The sequence below is a fragment of the Emydura macquarii genome, unplaced genomic scaffold (genome assembly GCF_026122565.2).
Source record: "Emydura macquarii macquarii isolate MOO-44397 ecotype Brisbane River unplaced genomic scaffold, CSIRO-AGI_Emac_v2 contig_2676, whole genome shotgun sequence".
Lineage (NCBI taxonomy): Eukaryota > Metazoa > Chordata > Testudines > Chelidae > Emydura > Emydura macquarii.
This window is the reverse complement of record NW_027132813.1, coordinates 48976920-48987073: the sequence shown is the minus strand read 5'-3', so window position 1 is coordinate 48987073 and position 10154 is coordinate 48976920. Positions and strand designations below refer to the sequence as shown.

Sequence of the window (10154 nt, the reverse complement as noted above, 5' to 3'; positions counted from 1 at the left end):
CACACACACACACAATGAGAATGGGAAAAGAGAAGTTGAATCAGAAAATCTTTCCAATTAATGACCTCATTATCCATACAAGATGCTGGGGGTCTAATTTAGTTTCATTAGAAAGTGATCTTGGTGTCATCGTGGACAGTTCTCTGAAAACTTCTGCTCGGTGTGCAGCGGCAGTCAAAAGAGCTACAGAAAGTTAAGAACCATTGGGAACAGGATAGATAATATGACAGAAAATATCATAATGCCACCATATAAATCCATGGTACACCCACACCTTGAATACTGCATGCAGTTCTGGTCGTCCCATCTTAAAAAAAGGTATGTTAGACTAGGAAAAGGTACAAAAAAGGACAACAAAAATGATCAGGGGTATGAAACAGGTTCCATATGTGGCGAGACTAGTAAGACTAGGAGTGTTCAGCTGTTCAGAAAAGAGATGACTATGGGGGGATATGGTAGAGGTCTATAAAATCATGAATGGTATGGAGAAAGTGATTAAGGAAGTGTTATTTACCCTTTCACATAACACAAGAACCAAGGGTCACCTGATGAAATTACTAAGCAGCAGGTTTAAAAGTAACATAAGGAAGTATTTCTTCACACAACGCACAGCCAACCTGTGGAACTCATTGTCAGGCAATGTTGTGAAGGCCAAAAGAATACCTGGGTTAAAAAAAGACTTAGATAAGTTCATGGAGGATGGGTCCATCGGGGCTATTAGCCAAGATAGTCAGGGTTGTTACCCTATCTCTGGGTGACCTTAAACCTCTGACTGCCAGAAGCTGGGACTGGACGACAGGGGATGGATCACTAGATAATTTGCCTTGGTCTGTTCATTCCCTCTGAAGCATCTGGCATTGACCCAATATGGCCATTTTTATGTTCAAAAGTCTATTCCATGATTTCTGTTCATCTCAGTCTTCCCAGATACTACAAATCATTGTATTGTTTAAAATCCTTTCACTGAAGGGCTCTGCACCTGACTTTATGATCTTTTTTTATAGACACACCAGTCTTTCATCAACTCTCATCCATCCACTGAAGGCGAGTCTAAAATGTCTATCCATATTGCCTCACCAGAAATGAGTGAGCAGGAAGACCTGAAATTTCAACCCTCTTCTGAACACCAGAGACAAAATCCCGAGAATGCTGGAAGCAAAGGTACTTCATGTAACAAATACGGGACTATGGAAAAATATGGCTAGAACCTTAGCTCACGCAAATAGGCAGAGCCCCATTGAAATAAATGGAGCTGGAACCACCACCAGGTTGCACTCCACTTTCGCCAGCTGGTGTTCAGGCCCGTTGAGCTTCCTGTTAATGGAAGTTAATTTTGAGCATTTTTTTTTTCCAATTGGGTGGTTGGTCTCTGTTTTCTTAGAGTTTGGTGCTGCCCAAATACATTCCAACATAATCTTCCTTTCTCAGGCTTCTCTCTGCTCATCTTCTTTGTGTTCATTTCTCTCTCTCTCTCTCCCTCTCTCTGTGCTAGATCCTCCCACTCCATCGTCCTTCTGGTCACCAATTGCAGTGGTGCTAGGTGCCCTCTTGCTGTGCCTGCTTTTGCTGATAGCAGCGAGAATCCTTGGTTCCAACAGTAAGTACTGGCAGGAAAAAATCACTAAGGGCTTTAGTCAGCAACCATTGGTTCTATTCTTGGCTATGTTATTGAGGTGCTGCATAACTCGGGCAGGTCCTTAGTATCTCCAGATCTCAAATTGCTCATCTGTAAAATGGATAATAATAATAATATGCCATTTACATAGGATCTGATTCTGCAGTCCTTACTTGTGTGAGAAGTCCCATTGACTCGAATGGAACTCTCTTTCTCATGCTTCTGGAATAATGAGCACAGATTTAAGGGTGAAGCAATCTTCGATCAGTTTATATCAGCAGAAGCACTGATGACATAAAATGGAGCTGAAAATATGGAAGGGTTGCTTTCTGTCTCCTTTCAGTCCCTGTCACATTGCTCTTTGCCGACTCGGGAGGCTGTTATACTATCAGGAAAGGTATCAACTGCCAGGTTGTCAGTTTCTTCTACAATATCTAATGTAATATTTAAATACACATTCGGTGTCGTACAAGGGTTTTCAAGTCTGTTTTCTGCTCTCCTGGGAAGAGATTTCTTTGTGTCTTTGGAAAAAAAAAGTCTGATTTAGAGAAAAAACACTGCTTTAATGGAGCATAGTTTTAATGAAACTCAAGTAAACTCAGCTGATTTAGAGATGAAGGAGGCGAGTGTTAGGAGTCGTGTTTGGTGTTTATTAGAGAGCATGTGGGGTTTCCTAGGAAATAGAAATAATGGGAAATGTTATCAAGTTCAAAACCCGATGGAGGCTTGGTTTCTGTGAGGATTATGCAGGTGGGGAACTGTTTGCTAATAAGATACTGTGACATGCTGTACCCCATATACACCCTTGTGGTGTGATTTGTGTATCATTCATCTTCACCCTTACATTGTAACTGTGTATGGTCTGATGCGAGGTATGCCACGTAAGGTGTTTTTGGAATGCTCATGGCACACTGAACACTAGCACGTTCCCTGCAATGTCATACATGTGTACAGATATGAAACCCTGCTGTATTGTATCTCCAAAGGTGTGTCTCACATGGCTTGAATAGATGCAACCAAGCACAAAGCTGTGTTTCCATGTCTCTCAGAGGCATGCATACAGGCACAATGGACTGGCCTAAGCATCTTTGAGAACTTTGGCTCAAGAGGGAAAAATCATGTCCATTGCCGGACATGGACGATCACCTGACCCCAGGGGATGTCGAGGAAACTTGTTAAAAAGAAAGAGGCATCTTTGTCTCGGGGCTCTCCCCTGGAATCCATCTTCTGGATCCATTCTCAGTCACCAAAGACTGAGAATCTACCCACAGGGGCTGGGTTGCAAGAGGTGTCGCAACCAGCCTGTGTGGTAAACTGAATATAGACCAAAATATTAATCTTAGGTTAAGATGCAAGTTATCTCTTAGTTAATCATGATTAGCTCCTCGACTCATTTATTAATCTTTGGATTTATATTAATCTGATTTAGAGCCACTTAAAATCTTGCTATAGTCAATAAACGTAATTGTTTGTTTTATCTAAAACAGTGTATGTGGACTGAGTGTGTGCAGAGACCTCACTTAGAGTGACAGAGCTGGTGCATATCAATTTCTTTGATAAATTGATGGACAAATGTAAATGAAGTCGCAGGGTGCAGTGCACAGCACTGAACCCTGCAAGACGGCAGTTCCTGGGGTTGCATCTGGGACTGGGGGTGTTTGCTGGGGGTCTATCCCATGAATGGCTGGCAAGAAGTGCTCCTTCACTAGGTCAGGGACTGATTACTCTCAGGAGGCTGGGCATGGGCTGACCCAGGAGTGGGTGGTTCACACAGCAAAACGGGATAAATCAGGGCCCAGGAGTGAGGTGACACAGCTACACACCAGTCCAGATTGCAGGAGGGGAATGTCACAGATACGTTTAACTCTAATGGACATTTTAATCTTCTCTTTAAACTTCCTGCATCCCTAATCAGAGTTTTTCCTCATTAACCTCAGCAAGCCCTTTCCCGTATATGTTAATTGTTGCTTTTGGTATCACTATCCAATCATGAAAGACTAATGAGTCAAGTCTGAAAAACATTATTTTTTTAAATTCCACATATTCCCAGGTGTTTCTAAGAACACACAAGCTCAGAGAAAGAGAAGTTGCTGTTACTTTGTAGAGCTGACATTTTTATCTTGCTTTTAAAGCTTGGGTCTTGTTCCCGTCTAAGATTTTGGCTTAGTGAGGATGGTAAATGTTATTCTTTTTGATTATTATTACGAGGATGCCAAGATTTTTCTTTCCTCAATGATAATGATGAATCAAGCACCAAAGTTGAATGATCTATTTCATTACAAAACTGAGGATTATTTTATAAAGCCAAGAGTTTTGTAAGGGATATAAACTCACAAACTTCAGGGCACAAACTAACCTCTAACTAGCAGGGGTTAGGAAGAAATGTGCCCTGCAGACAAGTTATTCCATAACTGTCTGCTGAAGTTTCTTGTGCCTTCCTCTGAAGCACCTGGGTCCAGTGATGATGGGAGACCTGTTACTGATAAGATTAAATTAACCCTGTGTCTGAGCCAGTCAGGCAATCCCTTGTTTCTTAATGTTCCTCACTTGTTTCTTCTTGTTCCTATTTGTAGCATTTTTCACAAGCCCTGTTAATAATTTACAAAGCAGCAATAGGAGTTTCTTTTCTGTAACTCTGTAGTAATTGCTTTGTACAGCCTCTTTCATTTGTTGTTGAGACGGACATTTTAATGTGTCAAGTTATTGATTTGTTATCAAGCCACAGTTATTTGGCCCTCTGGTTTCCCAAGGCTCTTTTTCAGTAAGTTTATTGGCTTGATTGTAAGAACTTTGTCTTCTTGGAACCCAGCTATTTGCTTGGATGCGTTTGGAAATGATAAATAATACATTTAAAAAAGGCTCCCAGTCTTGTTTGATTCAGGTGATGGGCTGCAGTGACAATGGAAAGGGGGGCTTGGCTGATGATTTTGCCTCCCTGGATTGGAGCTCAAACTTGCTGTTCATCATGCAGGTGCTTAAGCTGGGGTCTTTTTGGATCCCTGTCTGTGTCTGGTCAGTCAGGTAATAGCACTGGCCAGGAGAGGTGTTTCCCACCAGGTGCTTAGGATGAAAGTGGTGACTATTTCTTTTAAAAATGGACTTTGCTCCAGTTAGCTGTGCCTTGGCTAGTTGAAGGCTGGGTCACTGTATGTGCCATGAATGGGGCTACACCTAACGCCTGTGCAGAAATGTCTGTGTCTGCAGAATGTCTGCTCCTCTCCCCTTGCAGGAAGCACTTCACACCTGCCCTGGTTGCCAACTGGTTTCCAAATTCCGCTCAAGGTTTTGAGCTATCAGACACTTAGGGCCAGCTCCTCTGCTGGTGTAAATGGACACGGCACCAGTGATGTCAGTGGCATTGCACCCATTTACACAGGTGGAGGTTCAGTTTTGGTCCCTGCTTGTCTGAGCTGCCCCCTCTTTTTTCCTGTCCTATCCCAGCTCAGCTGAGCCACTCAAGCTCATTTAAATAGGAGGGGGCTAGAGACAGGGCATTTTCAGGGTGGGGCCCTCACCTGTGGAACTACCTTCCCTTCTTGGTTTGACAGAAGTGGAGTCTGTTGCTTTTGGGGGCAGGTGGAAAATGCCATTGGCTCATGCAGGATTTTGAGATGGGGAAGGGACGGGCTCAGAAAGGAGAAAGGGGCAGGCACAAGGATGGATTAGCTGCATGAGGAATGTCTTCTAATGCAGGGTTGGTTTATTTTTAGATTGTGTAAATATCTGTATATTATACCTGCACCTCGAAGTGAGGAGCAGGCCCAGTTCAAAACATCTAGATAAGGAGAAAGGGTTGTGGGCTCAGGTCCTTCCTCCACAGGGATGTTGGAGAGAATAATTAATTAATATTAGGCAGAATGCTTTGAAATCCTCTCTCTATATGCTCCCACATTAGGTGTCGTTCAAGGGCTTTCGCTATTACACAGGGACATAGGACTGAAAGGGACTTCTAGGATCATCAAATTCAGTCCCCTGCTATCTCAGGCAACCCCGTCATATGATCGCATTCATAAGCTGTTAAAGCTTCATCTCAAAACTAGTTAGGTTCCTATTATGATTTATGAAATTGTCCTGATTTGGAGTGGGTACACTTTGTTTTGAAAAGTTGATCGTTTTAAAAATACTTTTAAGACACAAAAAAATCAAATCCGCGGTGTAAAGCATATAACTCTTTTGGGGTGGCATGCAGTCATCTTTGTTACATAGATTTGTAACACTGAATTGTCATTTTGGGGTCTGGTTTTCCAAAGAGCTTAGCACCTCCCACCTCCCATTAAAATAGCATTTTAATGACTATTCATTTCACAGACTACTCACTGCATAAAAGACTATGTAAAATTAAACACAAGCATCAGAGTTTTCTGGATCAGGTTCTAAATCAGTCACGCGTCCCCAACACACCAGAAAAACTCTGGAGAGACTGAATTTTTAGACATTGTTTCAAGCACTGAAAGGAATCTGGATTATTAAGTGTATCACTCGTGGTATTGCCATAATCAAAGGACAACTGCGGAGTGAAACTGTACTATAGTTGTTGTAAAATACATTGTTCTGTTGTTTCACTTTTCAGTCATCTTCTTGAGCAGACAACAGGAGGATTTAATCCAACAGCTAGAAAACCTCACCCATCAGTTGAGTATTTGCCAAGTCCAGAATGCAAACGTCTCAGAGAATCTGCAGCATCTGACACAGGAGAGGGGTAAATTGTGCATTAGAACCTGATGTCTCCTTAGGAAAGCTTCAGAGCTGTAGACCTGTTGAATTTGCAATTTACCAGCCAACCATTCAACAGCAATCTGATTGTAAATCCCATAATAATTGAAGCATAGAAGAGTTATGAGTAAATGATAAAGGAGAGCATAACTCCACTTTATTGACTTGGCAAGCTGATGATCTGACTGGTGGCAGGTCTCCAAATCCCCAGCCACAAAAGGTTGCACCATTTATGTCGAGATGCAATGGAGTAATGGCATGTTTTTGTTTTTTTGGAGGACATAAAAACAGCCCTTGTCCAGAGAAGTGGATACATCAGGGACAAGCCTCTTACCTCTTTTCTGATGAAAACAAAACTTGGCAAATCTGTAATTCCTCTTGCTCCTCCCGAGAATCCAGGTTGCTTAAGATTGATGGCCAGGAAGAGCTGGTAAAAACAAGTCTCGTTTTAAACACTGGTGGAAACAAATGGATCAGAATTAGGGCCTTGAGCCACCTTTGATAAATCAGGAGAAATATCATTGAAGTCCATGTAGTTATGTTGCTGTAAAACTGGCATAAATGAAAGGAGGACTATGGACTAATTGTGGCACTTATGCTCCAGTGCCTGGTACCCATCTCACAGGAAGGCAAAAGCAGAATCCACAGAGCTGCCACTCCCCCTAGAGAGTGGGAGGGGCTAAAATAGGATAGGAAAGGGGCGGAGCCTAGGCTACATCCTCACAATGTACTAGCTAGCACAGGCCATCTGGCATGGGATAGAGGCCTAGCACAGTTTAATCCTTCCTTAGAGCAATGGAGGGACCAGAAAGGAGATTGTGGTTCCCCAAGTCACAGTGTCCTTCCCAGGCTGTTCCAGGGCTAGCACAACAAAGTATTGCCCCTTACACTGGGCAGATTGTAATGTCACAATCTACGCCCAAGTTCATATTATCTACTGTGTTGGCAAATAGTTCACAGTGACAGAAAAATACCTTATTTTAAGGTGCAAAAGGGGCAGAGTTAAGGTTGGTTTTTGGCATTTAGCAATTCAGTGGTTGTATCCCCAACCTGGATTTTGCATTGAAGTTATTGGATTATATTGAATTTCCAACTTCACAGCTCTACAGCTGCCTTTGGCTGCTGAACGATACAGTCACCTTCAGCTACCCAGTCACCATTCTAGGGCTTAGACTGAGAAATGTAGGCAAAAATCTAAACCTACTGCATATGTCTGAGAAAAATTGGTACATTTAGGATCTGATTCTCATTTACACTAAGCTCCTTTTACTCTGCTCTAGCAGTGAAAAGGGACGCTAAAGAGTGTGTATATGTAATTTATGACCACTTTACACTGATGAAATGGTGTGAAAGTGCCTTAGTTTAAACAAGAATCAGAGCCTTTTAAATCAAAATCCACTGTAGCTATTTTCTTCAAACTAGGCCTTTTGTTAGATTTTCTAGGATGTCATAAATCTATAAAATGAGCCATGTGTGAATAAAATCTATTCAAGCACCTTTGAATTAACGTGGGCAAAAGTTTTTATTAGGAAATAGCAAGGAAATATATATATATATATATTTGCCCCTTATGTAACTCAAAAATGGCTATGTGAATTTTGCTGAAATGTCCCTTAAAAAAAAAAGTCAGCTTGGGCTGAAATTCAGGCTGCAAAACTTCAGCCCCACAGGGTTTTGTTTGAGTAAGTTCTGGGTAGCTGATAGAGCAGGTTAATATAGTGGAAGCAGGAGCCAACCTCAGCTATTGCGCTCATGTCTGGAAAAATAATATAGTGCGCTGGGAATCAATGATACTCTACTGCTCTAATCAGTCGCACCTGAGGGAATTTAGGGTCTTTCTTTCATCTTGTGCAGGATTTCATAAAAAAAGCATCCTATCAACATTCTGAAGACCGCCAAGGCCTTTCCTATTATTTCCCGTTCTGGATCGGATTATCGTATGTCTCCAGCACCAAGAAGTGGATCTGGGTGGATGGTGCAGTTCTTGTCTCCAGCCTGTAAGTCTCTGCCACTATGACATCCTTAGGTATAAGCCGAAGTGTAGCACGAACACCTCTGTGGGGCCTGCCATGGAACTGGGAGCCTCTGACATGGCCATCAGTACATTTCCCACTGCCCGGGACGCACCCCTCTCCCCACCTGGGGAGCACCACTGCCTGACTGCAGACCCCCAGCAGTGGGGAGCTCGCAAGTGCATGCACATTACTATGGTCCCCTAGGTGTCCGCACTGCACTTAGGCACCTGTGGCTGGCCCAGGCCAGCTGATGAGCTCAGGAGCTGGTTAATTGTGGCTTAGCTGTCTAGGACCCTATGAGGTGGGAGGGTCCCAGAGCCCAGGCTGCAGCCTGACTCCAGCTGTCTACACTGCCATTAAACAGCCCCATGACCCCGGGTCAGCTGCAGATGTCTAACTGCAGTGCAGAGACACCCCTAGTCTTCTGGGCTGATTTTCTGTCACGGGGGAGGGAGCGGGGGGGGAAGAGCCCTATATTAAAGCCTCAGCTACCACCACTAGAAACCCAGGACTAAACCACACCCTTGGCTCACCACCTGTTTGGGCATTTCAGGCTGAAAGGGGCTACGCAGGCCCATGGAGTTAAATGCGCTCAGGGTACCATTCTCTGGGAGGGGGTCACAGGAAATTGAGGCCGATGTTGGCGTCTGTCATGCTTTGTCTCCCTTACAATTATCATAATGCCATCTGTCTAGCGGTATGGGTGGGGAGGGATGTGGTCAGGGCCGGGGTAAATATGCCGAGTCAGCATTGTGTGTAGTCTGACGACAGGCCTCCCAGTAGAAGAGAAGAAGATGTAGTTCCCTTCTGGGCTGAGAGTCTGCTGCTGGGGGATGTCATGTGACAGTGTCTGGGTCCAGGCCCACCGGCAACAATTCTGGGTCCCGGGGCAGAATAGCCAATGGCCCCCCACAGAAAGGGATGGCTGAGGTCTGCATGGGCTTCTGCTGGAAGTTTTTACTTATTTATTATGAGCCATGCAGGTTGCCAGGTGGCTGAGGCGGCGATATCTGCTACTCAGCTTCTCGGGTCCCTTGCACTCCTGTACTGATGGACTCGGGAAGCTAGTTAGCAGATACCACCTCCTCAACCACCTGGGAAGCTGCATTGTGCATAATAAATAAGCTCGGCTCAGGGGAGGGATGGACAGCGTGAGCAGCGGGGTCTTGGGGAAAAGAGGTGTGGGGGAGAAGAGGGTACGTATCTATCCTCCTATCCACCTGGGCCCTTTTAAATCGCCAGACCACTAGGCAATTGTCCCCCTTGCTGCCCCTGTCGGCAGGCCTGTCTGGGTCTGCTTCCACTGTCACCAGCCCTGTACGGGACCACTGCGTCTAACTGCGTTCTGCATTCCAGGTTTCACATTCCAGGAGGCCCCCCCGAGAATTTTCAGAGTGGAGCTTGTGTGTATTTCCAAGGGGGGAATGCCAAAGCTGGAAATTGTGGAGAAACTCGCTTCTGTCTTTGTGAGAAGATAAGGGGGGCCACAGATCAGCTAGATTGAGACCCCCAACAGAAAACAAGTGACTAGATTACAGCAGCAGACAGAGGAATGTGGAGCAGCGGAGAGAAAAGAGGTCCCAGCGTGTCACACTCACTTTTAAAAAAGGACCCAGAATTGTATAAAGCAATTGTTAAAAATGTTTACAGAAATACAAAATGTGTTTGTGCCAGAAGCAGCGCCAGATTCAGCCATTCAGAGTGCAATGCAGCAATGTCACAGCCAATTGACATACACCTTAGGAATGTTCAGCAGCCAATCAGATTGCTCCCACTGGCCTGAATTACGGTTGTCCCATTAAGAGCTACTG

The 10154-nt window shown here is 44.2% G+C and overlaps 1 long non-coding RNA gene across 1 annotated transcript; it reads left to right on the top strand.

Moving 5' to 3' along the window:
• The first annotated feature begins 1107 nt into the window (after positions 1–1107).
• Positions 1108–6314, top strand: LOC137164319 (uncharacterized). Its single transcript, XR_010922996.1, has 3 exons — positions 1108–1161; positions 1493–1597; positions 6186–6314. It is a non-coding gene; the product is annotated as an uncharacterized lncRNA (long non-coding RNA).
• Positions 6315–10154: the final 3840 nt, after the last annotated feature.